Below are 13445 nucleotides of genomic sequence, written 5' to 3'. Positions count from 1 at the left end.
CACCGAGAAAACAGCAGTGGAGGCGGTGCTTCGATGGGGCGGGGCCTGAGGCATGCCCCCTAGATCTCAATCCTCCCCGCCGCTGGTTGACCCCGGAAGCAGGGTATCGGGCTCTGGTGCAGATGCGGCAGGGGACTGCGGTGCCAGCCTCAGGTACCTCTTCTCGCGGGAGGCGCCACTGCCTTACTCTTTTATCCATTTCCTCGCCGACGGATGCGGAAGAGAGAGGCGGGAGTAGGCGTTGTGTGCTGGCTTTTTGCATTTCCCTACTCCCCCTCTTCCAGGTTCTGCGTGGGAAGTGCGTAATTCTTGCTGAATGAAATCTAGGGATAGAGTTTTGTTTGTTTGTTTATTTTACATCCGCCCCGGTAGAGATGGGAACTGGGGTCGCCAGTGATCTTACCCGCCTTTGTCGAGCCCCCTTAAGCTCGGTGTCAGAGGGTTAGCGATTTACTTTCGGGGCTGCGTCACTTTCCCTTGTCAGTTTCTCTCCCCTCCCCCGCGTAAGTGGAGGGTCGACTTGATTACCTCTATAACCCTTTTTAGTTACGCCAATCTGGCCCCACTGCGGTGATGGGGTTTTTCTCATCTCCATGTTAACATCTGGGAGTGGGTTGGGGGTGGGGGAAGAATTTAAGTACTTAGATCCAGAGCAGGTGCGCTTCTCCCTGGTACATAATTTCCCCATCCGCAAAATTAGAGGGGAAATTAAAATATGTATTTAATGTACATAATGTTTTGCAAAGTCCCAACTGACTTAGCTTTTTTCCATATGGTTCGCGGACCCTTTTTTAATTCCATAGCCGTCTTTCCCCCATTGCTCTTTGCTCCCCAGGACTCTGAAAGGAAGATCTGGAGGTGTGGAAGATTACCTGTTTCAAGGAGATTTGGACGGGGCAGAGGGGAGTGGGATCTCAAATCTTTCACTGACTCATATGGTTGATGATTTTAGGGGTTTTACTTGCCAATTGGTATCTGTCTTGCCAGGAATATTCCAGAATGAATGCTCATACAAATACCTGCCAGCGGTGCTGCAGAAATTGGAAAACGCTTTTTATTGGATATTATTAATTTTTCGAAACTGAGTCCGTGAGTAGGCCTAAGGCACCTTAGTTGTCTTCGTTCAAATTCAGGTACCTAGCTGGAGTCTCCAGTTTCGTCCCACAGTTGCCTTAAGCAAGTAAGATCCTTCTGAGACTTCACACGGCAATTTAAATTGGAAATCTAATGTACCATAATTAAATGATAGCCTCTCCCAGTGTTTACTTAGCACTGAATATAATTGTTTTTTAATGTTGCTATCACTAAAACAAATTTAATGAATTTTGTTAACACATGCAGGGTGCGTGTACTGTGGTGTATTAAAAAGTTGTAGTTGTACTGGTGCAAGTCAGTAAAGGCTTACATTTCTTCTTCCAAAGAGTGTCTTTTGCGTCTTAGTGTAGCTTTGGAAAACAAGTCGATGTACGTTATATAGGGTCGGGTACAGATGACTGGAATCTGTACTACCAATTTTTAAAGAGCAACCCTTAAATTACCAGATGCTCATATCATTGTTTTATCATAGTTAAAAGACCACTTTTACTTCCAACAGCATATTTAAAGAAACAAACAGCAAGATGAGCAAGATGATTTAAAACAGCTTTTTTATTTTTTGTGTGTGTCATTTAAAATTCATTGTGTAATATATAATGTTGAGGAAGAGTGTATGTGTCTGGTATGTATACAGTACTTTCCAGAGAGATTAAATGAACCCCTTCAGTTTAAGAAATGGAACTTTACGGATTAGCAGTTTGTACTTCCTCAATTAACTTGTTTCTACCAGCCAGAAACACTGTGTTGAAAACACTAAGCTTTTCTATATATTTTTATTTATACATGTAGGCATTCCCAAATGGAATATTGTTTAATTTTGCCAGTTTTGACGTTTATATAAATGAAATGCCATATATATCTTCAGACTTGTTTCTTTTGCTTGTTTTTGAGTTTAATCCATGTTGACACATGTAGGTGGGGTTCATTCTTTTCATTCTGCTATTTTGCTGGTATTGACTGACGTTTTGATTGTTCGCAGTTCTTTTCGATTGTGTACGGTGCTTCTATGAATGTTTTTTGTACATACTTTGAACATAAGGTGTGCATCTTCAGCTTTACTAGTGAAACCAAGTTTTTACCCAAGTAGTGGTACAAATTAATTTTCTTATCAGGAGTATAGGAGAATTTCAGTTGATCCACATTTTTGGCAACTCTTAAAAGTTTTTTCCCCCTAATCTGATAGCCGTGAGATGGTTTCCTGTTATGCTCTTAATTTGCTTTCTTTGTGTTTACTATTTTTTTTCTTGCTGACTTTTCTTACTGATTTTTGAGAGCTTTTTGTATTAGTGTAGATAGTAATATTAAATTTCTTAGTTTTTGGACTATCTCAATTTTTTCATACTTTATGTCTTTCTTTCCTTCTTTCTTTTCCTTTCTTTGAAAAGAGCTCCTGCTTCTAATACAGTTGAAATGTTTTTCCTGGAAGTTTAGTATAGTTGAAGTCACTTAAAAAAATCTCATTTAAGAATCATTTCTTAAAACAAGCTCTTAAAGTATTCCATATTTTTAAAATTTTGAAATAGTTTTGTCTTTCATACTCCAAAATATTCCATCACTTAGAATTGAGTATGCTGTCAGGAGGCCAGCTTCTTTGTTTTGTTTTCATTTCATTTGTCCCAGCATCACTTTTGACCATAATCACTTGCCACCAACCTTTGATGTCACTTTAAGTTTGCATATATGTGTGGGTGGTTCCTAGGCTCTCGGTTATGTTCCATTGGTCTGTTTTTCTGTCCCCGCACTAGTACCCACTCTCTTAGATACTGTGTCCTTATCACTTTCATGTCTTATGGAAAGTCCTTTTCCCTTGCTGTATTCTTCAGGAATGGCATAGGTATTCTTGGCTCTTTGCTACTTCATATAACATTTACCTTGTCAGGCTCCATGGAAAACTGTGTTGGGATTTGATCACAATTGCATTTGAATCATTGGAATGATTTCAGGAGAAGTAACATCTTAATGACAACTCTTACTATTCTTGAGTTATTTTGGTCCTCTTAAAATCTTTCCAAAAAGTTTCATAATTTTCTACATAAAAGTTTTGACTTGTAGATTAGATTTATTCCTAGGTACCATGTTTTTGTTCCTATTAAAGTGGTATTTTTAAAATTAAATATTTTTAACTGATTGTTGCTGGTATATAGAAATGTATTTGACTTTTTTTCTGGCTGTGCTGCTAACCTCTCATTTCTAGTAATTTTCTATAAGATTAATTTTCTATTCATATGTGAATAATTATAGTTTTGTTTCTTAACAGATTTTAGATATTTTATTTTTCTTGCTTTTGCCCAGGTTAGAGCTTCCAGTACCATTTTGAATAGAAATGGTGTTTCAGTTAAGGCAGGGTTTGACTGCATAAGGAACAGCGTCTTAAATACACAAAGGCTTAGTTTCACGGATCAAAGAAGTCCAGAGATATGCAACTCAGCGTGCAACTGTGTGGCAGTGCCTCTAAGACAGTAGGGACCCTGGTTCCTTCTGTCTTCCTCCTCTTCCGTGCAGAGTATGTGGTTCCTGGTTCCTCATAGGCCAGGATAGGTGCTGGAGCATCAGCCGTCTACTTCCCATTCCAGACAGCAGAGAAGTGGGCGGGCAAAAGGGTGTGCCTTCATGGGACTCAGCTTCCCTTAAGGAGCCTTTCTAGAAGTCCTTTACCACTTGAAGTTCTAACTTATTAGGTTAGGACTTTTCATTCTATCCTCAGTTTGATGAGAGTTTTCACTGAGTGGTTATGAAATGTGATCAAATGTTTTTTGCCTTAATTGAGATAATTGAAGCGAATATATTTTCCAGTACTGAACCATGCTCACATTCCTGGAAGAAAATCAACTTGGATGTGATATATTATCTTTTATGACATATTCCTGGATTGGATTTGCTATTGTTTTGTTTAGGATTTTTCATTCTAAAAATTCATGAGTGACATTGGTCTGTAATTTTTCTTTCTTATGTAGTCCTTGTCAGATTCTGGTATTATTAGGGTTATACTAAGTCTCTTGAAATGACTTGTAGAGTATTTCCTCTGTTCTCTTGGATTCTGTGTAAAATTGAAATGATCTCTTTGTTGACTGTTTGGTAGAATGCACCTGTAAAGCATTCTGGGTGTGGAATAGAGGCACACCATGTTTTATTGCACTTTGCTTTATTGAGTTTCACAGATGTTGTGTTTTTTACAAACTGAAGGCGAGACCCTCCACCAGCAAGAAGAGTATGACACACTTTATTGTGATACTTGCTTTATTGCTGTGGTCTGTTAATTGCAAGCTTGTTAATTGCACTGGTCAATATTTCTATTTTATTGCCTTTTGTGTGAACAGTGTCTCCATTGAGATAATTGTGTTAAGTGTCCTACAGATGGTAGCGCTGGCAGTTTCTCCTTGAATTTCTGATGACTTCTATATATTTTTGAAGATTTGTTCTTCAGTACACATAAGATTAGGATTGTGAAGTCAAATGATGAAATGAAGTAGTGACTCTCAGATCATGCTTTTTGCCTTAAAGTTAATTTTCTCAGCTACTACCGCAGACACACCAGCTTTCTTTTGGTTAGACTTTTCTTGTATTTTTTCCATCTGTACTTTACTGAAGGGAGACAAGATCTGTGGGTTTGGATGCTCACTCCCTCATCTTTTTGTGGTTTATCAGAGGGCTGACTTGCCGGTCCTAGCTAAAGGGAAGAACAGGCACCCCTTTAACCACGAGGCTTCTAGTATAACAATCGCCCTAATGTGTGGAGGCCGGATTCCTCTCTACGGGAACTGTGTACTTAAGTTTAGGTGTGTCTCTTGTAAATATTGCCTGTACCTAGAGGTTTACCTTCCCTTCTTTTTCATTTGCATTGATTGGGGTTACTGATATTTTTGGAATCATTTAACTATAGTCATTCATGCTTCCTGTGTTCTGCTTTCTACATTGTCCTTCCTTGCTTTCTTTGAATTGACTTTTGGTTGTTTTTTTTCTTAATTACATTTTATTCCTCTGTAGTAATTTGAATGCTATATATTCTTTAAAAAATTTTGTGGTCACCCTTTAACATGCATATTAAAATTAAAGACTAAGATTTCTTTATTCTGTGTCAAGACAAGAGCGTATAACTCCATTTTCTATAATTTGAACACTGTTATCTAGAGTTTTAGGTTTATCTTGATTTCTTGTGACCTCATAAAGTAGGCATTATTATTGCTCTATACAGTTAATATGTGCTTGGAATTATTCATATACTTATCATTTTCTTTACTTACTATTTATTTTTATAACTCACCTTTTTTTTCTTGTATTTTTTTTCTTTTTGTGGTACCTTTGGAAGCTCTTTTAGTGAGAATTTTTGGTAGTAAACTCTATCAGTTTGTGTTTTCTGAATATGCTTATTTCATCCTTGTTCTGAAAAGATAGCTTTATTATCTCTTTCTGTGATACAGAATTCTCACTGGATAGTTAATTTCTCTCAAAACTACTTTGATAGTGTTTTACTCTTGTAATGTTTTCTTTTAAATTGTGATTCTGTTGTAAGGTTTCATGTCTCCTTACATGCTTGATCTTCAGTCTTTGCTGTTCTGTAATTCTGCTAGATTTCTCTTACTCAGTTGGCTGGTAAATATGTTGTGCTTTGTGAGTCTGATAATTCTTATCATCAGTACTGAGACATTTTCAGTGACTCTTCAGTGGTAGAAATATTTGCCTCTGGTAAAAGAAATACTCTGAGATGTTCTAAATGAAACTGCAGCAGGCCTCAGGTTCGAAGGAGGAGACAAAGTTGATCAGTTAACAGTGAAGGGCCAAAACCAACCAAAGACCACTCATATTCCTGAAATGTGTGTTGAAATTTTGAATCAACTCTCAGGCCTCTCTTTCAGCTCTTACCTAAAAGGAACAGCCAAGTCACTGCACCCTACTTATACATGAACTTTTGGGGCTGTTGCCCACAACCAGTCCAGAAACATCAAATACTTCTTCCATATGGATTGTTCACCTGTTCCAGAGCTTTTCCTGCTTCACCTTTCCCCACCCCCTTTATCACCAATGTTAATTCTTTCAAAACATCTTTCTTCTCCAAACCCATTGTATAGAAGATCCCCTTCAATCCAGGGTGATGGGCATATTACTTGTTCCATCTAGTGCTGATGCTGGTGGTTTAGACTTCATTCCCAGGACCGGGTCCTTTCCTGGCTAGCATTTGGCGCAATAAACCCTTCCTTTCAGAAAAATTTTGGCCTCAAAGGCATTTTCTGTTTGTTTCATTTTGTTTTTTTCTAACACCTCTGTCCTACTCTCTTAACTTCTTCAGGAATTCCAATTAGAAGTAAGAAGGGCCTTCTCATGTGTTCTTGACCACTGTTTTATCAATACAATTCAATCATTTTCATTCTGTATGCTGAATTCACGATTATTTGTATCTTCCAGTTCACTAATTCTTTATTCAGTTGTGACTCACTGGCTCTAATTTTAATACTGTTTTTAATTTATTTGTGTCTAGAAGTTTTGTCTGGTACTTTTTACAAATGTTAGTAGTTACTGATTTTTTTTTTTTTTGTCATAGTTGATAGGGGAACTCAAGAATGAAAGATTTTAGCCTTAGTTGGTAGGCTTAAGTGATTAATGTGTGTGGAAATCTGTTATTCCAGGAACTGGAATGCAAGACCTACACTTGACTCCAGGAGGTCCTCAAGCAGTCCCCCCCTTGTGCCCCAGGGCACCTATCTGCAAGTGATGGAGATGGTATCTGAGTTGTTGACCAACAGATAAAGAAGTAGGAAAATCACCCCTAGACTGCAACTCTTAGATTAATTTTTTTCCCAATCCTCTTACCTACCTTTTCTTCTTACAAAAAGGCCAGCTTGAGATGAGGTGTTAAGATGGTTTTTGAGGATACATAACCCGGCATCTCCTGGGGGTGCTGGCATGTGAATAAGGTGCCCATGAAGATTCAGTCCTTATCTCTGCTTATTGGTTCTGGTAGTGACAGGCAGCACAAATGCCAACTTTTCTGTTCAAGGTCTCCCTGTATTTTGTCATATAAAGTAAGTCTGCTTATAGTCTAGTTTTGATATCCACAGTCTTTATGGGTCTGATTCTGTACTGTTTTTTTCTTTGTTGACTCTTCCTTGTAGCTTATTTCTTCATTTGTATGGTAATTCTTAGTTATGAATGAATGTTCCTCAGAACTTTTTTGTTGATTTCTCATAAGTTTAGTATGAGGGTATCTTTCTCCAGAGATTTGTGTTTCCTTCTATCCAAGATGTTAGGGCTCCAGTTTTGTCCTCATTCCCTGTGGGGCATGGGCCATTAAAATTGAGGCTTTTAGCCATTGGAAATCAGCTCTAGTATTTGCATATATCCTTGTGGATTTGTTGATTTTTGTCCTTTATGGCTTCTACAGAATTTCTTTATTCTCTTGGTGGCTTAGCCATACATTTAAAAAAGACAGATATTGAAGAGATTAGTGCAGATGCTGTTTTAGAGAGCCATTGTGGGGATTCTATTAGTTATTGAGGATAACAAGGTCTGGTGAGGGTATAATAGGGTACAAAGGTATGGCAAGAATTGAGGGTAAAGCTGCGTGGAGACAAGAACTTGGAATGCGTTCCTTATATAACATACCAAGGTCACTTTCATCGAAGCGACTTTTGGACAAATTACTCATTCTTTCACAGTTGCAATTTCTGTATTAACATAGGAGATGAAGCTTCATGTAGTTATTAGCATTAAATAAAATTGTGTATGTAAAGCACTGAGCACAGTGCCTTGTTATACTAAATACTTCAGTACAAATTACAGCTTATAACTGTTAATAGCATGGCCAGAAAGTCCTTGGGTATCTGTGGGACATCTTAGTGATGATGAAAAGTAAGATAGTGAAGGGGGAAGAGAACCCCAGAAGGACAGGAGTGTGTGGGCTTGTCTGAGAGTGGAGATCCTGAATCCATCTGGGTTTACCCAGCTCTGCTCAGCAGCCTGGGTGTAAGAGATTGTGTTTTCTTACAACCACTAGAATATTACCAAGATGTTTTCCTCTTGGAAAGTGATTTCTTCTATTTCAACAGTTTCTTCTGGAATATAATGATCAGAGAGAGTCTTCTTAGTGTTTGGGTCCATACTTTATGCTGACCCTATTCTGGTGATCTGCACTGAAGGAGAGACTGGGTGGGTGAGATTACCTCAGTCCCCCTCACTGAACCTTACTGCATGCAGCCTCTTGCCTGCACACATCCCTCAGCTTGTTCAGTTCCCACGGGCCTACTGACCCTCATCAGACGTGAGCCTGCTGGGCTGAGATTGGGCGGCTCAGACTGTCGAGGTCTCTGAATGAGTTGAGGAGCAGTTTCTAATTCTTTGAACATGAAGAAGACCTCCTTCGTGTGCTCTGTTTATGGAGCTTTTTCTGTCTGGGACCCTGTTTTACAAAGTCTTCCTTGGGCAGGTTTTACAAACCATTGACCTTCAAATGGACATGGAAGATCTCCTGGGGGAGGGGTAAGGATAGGGGAGAGAATCTAGTTCTGCCAGACTTTTGAAAGAGTTTTCAGGCAGTGGGATGTCTGGCGGCCTGTTTTTTTTCTGGTAGGTGCAGCTTCTGTATTTTAGAATTAAGTTTAGGCAATGAGAATGGACGGCATGCTTTCTCCATCTCTGTGGTTCACTCTCCTGATTTGTTATAGTTTGCTTGTTTACTCACCTATTCATTCATTCCTTGGATGGAAGATGTAGCACGTGGCAGAGAGTAGTTAGAACTCTTGTTCAGTTTTACCTCTTGGTCTGTCCCCGTTCACGGTGCTATCCTTGGAAATTTGACTCCGGCTTTGGCCTAGGGTTGACAGAGCTATTGCCAGTTGTTGTCTTGTGTTATCTTTATGTGCACTGTGAGGAAAAATTGGGAGGAGGTAAAACAGTCAGCTTTCTTATTTACTCAGGAGTCTAAAGTCAGTTTCCAGACAGATAGCAATACTCCTTGACTAGACTGTTAGCAACCTGTTAGGCTCTTGCATGGCTGGTGCTAGTGTTACACAGGACTCAGCACCATGCTTTGTGTCACTGGCATTGTGAGTGCTGGTAGAGAAGCAGACCAAAGAGGCAGCGAGTAGATGGGATTTCCTTGAATTTGGAGAAAGTACCTTGTCTGGTTTTGTCTCTGCCACTGTCCTTGCCAGTGTTTGCCCTTTAAAACATGAATGGGTTAAAAGGGAAAAAATGAATAAACAGTTGAATTTTAGTTTTTATCTGGGTAGGAAGTAAAGACTTTTGATGATGCGGTTAGATTATATTGAAAATCAAATGATGCAGATTTTTAGTGGTCACTTTGGGGAGTGTGTCCTTTTAGAAGGTGAATGCGATGGTTCCTGTTGTGTGTTAAATGCATGCAGGTGAGCAAATAGAATGATGTAAAGACCCACACTGAATAATGTTTTATTTTTTTCTTTATTCATTCTAGGTTTCCTTGTGCTGTAGAGTTGTAAAAAGGTGTGGCTGTACATCGGATGACTTCCTTCTCCCTTAGGACGTTATTTAAATGTGTTTACTCACCTAAGATACTTTTTATTTTAAAATATGAAACGGTGGTCTTTGTTAGAGTTGTCTGGGGTGTTTTTCCGGATATTTTTCATTTCAGAGTTGCAATGTTGAACGCAGTGGGTAGAAATTAGTGTTGTATTGGTAGGTTCAGTGTTATTTAAGCCAAAAGCAAAATTTTGTGTGTGGATGTATATGTGACAGTATGTAGAATTATGTTTGTAACTTCATTAAAACATAAAAATATATCATTGTATTATTAATTTAGAAGAGTCGGGATAACACTAAAATCTTTAAAATACCTTCTTGGTTAATGAATGAGCCCAAACGGTACACTTTGTAAGTAAAGTTTATAAGCTCCCAGAAGGCAGCAACTTTATTTTCTATATCTCCTTACACTATTTAGAAAAAAAATCCATGTTGTTCACGTGTACTACATTAAAAAGAGAAAAATTGTTGTTGTTTTCTTTTTAAAATAAAACCTCCTGAAATTGAGATGTCTTTCAACTAGAGCGCATCATGTCCCAGATGATCACACTCATCTGCAGAGAGGTGGGTCACAGCAAAAAATTATCTGGACTGATATGCTAACAGCACAGAGGTTGAGAAACCCAGGTCTAATGGGATGGGAGATCCCCTCCTCCCCCCACCTGTATTAGTAGAATCAGAGGAGACTTTATTACACTGTTCTGTTTTCTTTTTGTGGTAATAAAGGAAAAAAGTCTACTTTTATCACTGCCAGGCTACCATTCTTGATTCTGAAAATAATAGAGAATTTAAAGGAAAACAAACAAAAATCCCCCAGTCCAACAACAACAAGAAAACTACACAGAACTTTCCTGGTGATTCTAGTAGAGGCTTTGGAAGTCATAGTTGTGTACAAAGTAATGGAGGAGAGTAAACTCCTCTACCTATGAGGTCTGTTCTCCCCTAGTGAGATTGTATTCAGTGATGGGAATAGAGTCTGAGAAGAAGGAAGGTTTTATTCAAAAATGTTCTTGGGCCAACCTGTGATTTTTCAAGATGCCTTTATCATATGCTTGAAAAGCAATTCTGCTAGAGAAAATTTCAGAAAATTAATAACTCCAGATAATGTAATGCCTCCATGATCACGGGATTTTATTTAGTGATAGCTAATGATTGCAGTTTCCGCTGGTAGATGTCTCACACTAGTGCCGAGTAGCTGGCGGTTGTGATTATCACGTGAAGCCTCTGCTGCCTGCCACAGCAGACAGAGCCCACTGTTCAGAGTCATCATGTTGTGATACACAGACAATCCGCACCCCCCCACCCCGCCCACCAGTGGTCTTAACCTAGGATCCGATATTCTGTTTAAGGATTTCATGTTTCATTCCTGTGTCCTGTTTCTGAAAAGCTTTTTTCTGCCTTTAATTTAATAATGAAATAAAATAGGGTTTAAACTGTAAGGATCAGGGAAAAGGTATTAAAAAAAAAAATCCCAGCCTGGCACCTGTTGAAATCTACACTGTGAAGTTCTCTGGAGCTCTTCTGCATTCTTCCAGAATCCTCCCTTGCCTGATGCTTTGTGATCATACACTTGCAGCTCGAGACCTTTGGACTTTCTGAGTATTTTGGGTGTTTAATTTCTCAACTTGGTAAAAGCAACTATATGGTCATGTTAGGAAGATGTGTTTTACTAAGTTATGTAAGTTCCATTTTTAATGGTGGTTATATATGCAATTGATGTTACTTTTCCAGTTAGGTGACAAGGGAACTGTTCAGAGTGTTAAATTAGAGGACAGGCTCTCTTAAAAATGAGGTTGCCACCCCGACTTTGTATTCACCTGGGTATGTTGAAAAGCTGTACTAGTGTGTTCGGAGGGCATTTCGGAGCTACTCCAGACCAGTGGAAATGGATGGAAGTAAGCGTTAGTTCAAGGAGAGAAAGAACAATATAAAATTTTCTGCTGTTAGAAAAGAACTTGTACATCTGTTTTTTAAATGATTGATAGTATATATGAAAATGTTATGGTGTTTATAATCCCTTGGATAAACATAAAAGAATGATATCTTGGTTTTATTTCAATATATAAATATTTATAATATGCTAGAAACCAAATCTTTAATGATTGTCAATGGAAAGTTTAGATGTCAACTTAAAAGTACCAGGGGTGCATACTTTTCAATATTATTTTAGGGGATATGTGAGCACCAAAGTATGATTAGCAGCTTTGAAACATTTTTGCAGGCAACCCAAATTAAGAAATACATTTCAGCCATGGCTGGTGTGGCTCAGTGGATTGAACACCAGCCTGCGAACCAAAGGGTCACTGGTTTGATTTCCAGTCAGGGCACATGCCTGGGTTGCGGGAAGGTCCCCGGTTGGGGGCACGAGAGAGGTAACCACACATTGAGGTTTCTCTTAGGCTGTTTTTGGTAATGTAATCCTGTCTCCCAAGATTAAAACTACCAAAAGCATGGATCATCATCTTTTTGGTATCTCTCAGAATAAATTAGTAAACTTGTTAAATAAATTTACAGTATTCTTGTATAATCATTCAATTCATAATCCACCATACAGAAGAAGAAGAGGAACATTTCAACATTTTTTAAGATTTTAATTTTTTAGCAGTATGAAATATATTTATTGGATTTGGGTACAATGTGAAGAAAAATATGTAGGTATATATATTACTTTTTTGTCATTAAGTGGCTGCTGTTTATTGATCACACAGAAATTTCAGTTTATGTGATATAGTTACATTACCTAGTAGTCTGTTGAAATTGAAAGAAGATAAAGTTGAGAAAACGCCCTGGCTGGTATAGCTCAGTGGACTGAGTGCCAGCCTGCCAACCAAAGGGTCATTCATGGGTTCGATTCTCAGTCAGGGCATATGCCTGGGTTGTGGGCCAGGTCCCCAGTAGGGGGGTGTGCGAGAGGGTACCACACACATGTTTTTCCCTCTCTCCCTCCCTTCCCTTCTAAAAATAAATACAATCTTTAAAGTTGAGAAAACAAGGTTGCCTTAATCCTTTAATCCTTCTGTCATAGGGAATATTCCTTCAAAGGTAAGCCTTAGAATAGAAAAAGCAAATACAGTACTTGTCTCACCCTCCTCCTCTTCAGAGCTGTAGGGTCGCCCTGCCTAGCAGTCAGCCTAGCCTTCCTGTGTGCAGCCTGCGTGTACCGTCTGAGTAGTGACGGTCTTTTATTTTTCAGTTTTGTGTGCATCCTTAGAGAAAAGATGCATTTTTAAATACAAAGACTGTATCTGTAACATACACAAAGTGGTTTAAGAGATTTGAGAAAATTTTCTGAATAATTGTGAACTACAACATTTATGACATCTAGAATATTACGCTAAACTAATTATTCTAAAAATCAGCATGCAAGTTGCACATGTTGAAAGTGTTCAGTTTGATGAGTTTCAACATGTGTTTACACTTTGAAACCATCACTGCAACCAAGATAATGTATCCGTCACCCTCACCAGTTTCCTTTGTGATCCCTCCCAGCACCTCCCCATTTCCCCCAGCAACCACTGATCTGCTTTCTGTCATTATACATTAGTTTGCATTTTCTAGAAGTTCGTATAAATGGAACCATACAGTATAAACTCTTTTTAGTCTGGCTTCTTTCACTCAGTTTTGTTGACATTCATGCATGTTGTTGCATATCTCAGGACTTCGTTCCCTTTTCTTGTCGAATAGTATTATGGAAATGCCACGGTTTGTTTATCCATTTATCTGTTGTTGGACATTTGGCTTGTTTCCAGTTTTTGGTTATTACCGAAAAAGCTGTATAGCGTTTGTGAACAATTGTGGACATGTGCTTTCATTTTTCTTAGGTAAATACCTAGAATGAGAAGGTCTGGGTCATATGGTAG

The 13445-nt window shown here is 38.6% G+C and overlaps 1 protein-coding gene across 1 annotated transcript in view; it reads left to right on the top strand.

Moving 5' to 3' along the window:
- The first annotated feature begins 6 nt into the window (after positions 1–6).
- The window catches only part of UMAD1 (UBAP1-MVB12-associated (UMA) domain containing 1), a 199555-nt gene continuing 186116 nt past the window's right edge, over positions 7–13445 (top strand). The window contains exon 1 of the mRNA XM_024577275.3: positions 7–153. The gene's annotated coding sequence lies outside the window, so the exon portion shown is untranslated. The remainder of the gene's footprint in view (positions 154–13445) is intronic.

This window comes from Desmodus rotundus, chromosome 6, assembly GCF_022682495.2.
Source record: "Desmodus rotundus isolate HL8 chromosome 6, HLdesRot8A.1, whole genome shotgun sequence".
NCBI lineage: Eukaryota > Metazoa > Chordata > Mammalia > Chiroptera > Phyllostomidae > Desmodus > Desmodus rotundus.
This window is presented reverse-complemented; position numbering and strand designations above follow the sequence as displayed.